Below are 392 nucleotides of genomic sequence, written 5' to 3'. Positions count from 1 at the left end.
GAAGAGGAAAAGAGACAAGAGTGAGACGGAAAATACTTACTACTCTAACAAGAAAAAAAAACTCACCCAATGAAAAATATTCATCACACATCCTCATTCAGTCCAGTCAAGTCTTCACAAATAACATCCTCACCAATAATAACTTCTCAGAGGAAGTTACTGCTCATTCTTCAAGACGACGTAGGAAGTTATCATTTAATCCAAGCTCTTATTTCCGGGGTCTGTTGAACTGGGCCCGAGGGCGTGGAAATGTCAATTTTGTTTTCGCTAATTATCCCGTAATTACTCGCTGTTTTTCATCTGTCAGGAGCGAATCGGATGATATAAAGTATCGTGATTATTTTCCGTGACGTGAAAAAGCATCGTAAATCTAGCTCGTTCGGAATTTGGGA

The 392-nt window shown here is 39.3% G+C and overlaps 1 protein-coding gene across 1 annotated transcript in view; it reads left to right on the top strand.

Annotated features, from left to right (window-relative positions):
- Positions 1-392, top strand: part of LOC119592245 (titin-like) — a gene marked incomplete at its 3' end in the record, with an annotated part of 22,727 nt that overhangs the window by 18,451 nt on the left and 3,884 nt on the right.

Source organism: Penaeus monodon, chromosome 29 (genome assembly GCF_015228065.2).
Source record: "Penaeus monodon isolate SGIC_2016 chromosome 29, NSTDA_Pmon_1, whole genome shotgun sequence".
NCBI classification, from domain to species: domain Eukaryota; kingdom Metazoa; phylum Arthropoda; class Malacostraca; order Decapoda; family Penaeidae; genus Penaeus; species Penaeus monodon.
Note: the sequence above shows the minus strand (reverse complement) of the source record. Positions and strands in the feature narration are given on the sequence as shown.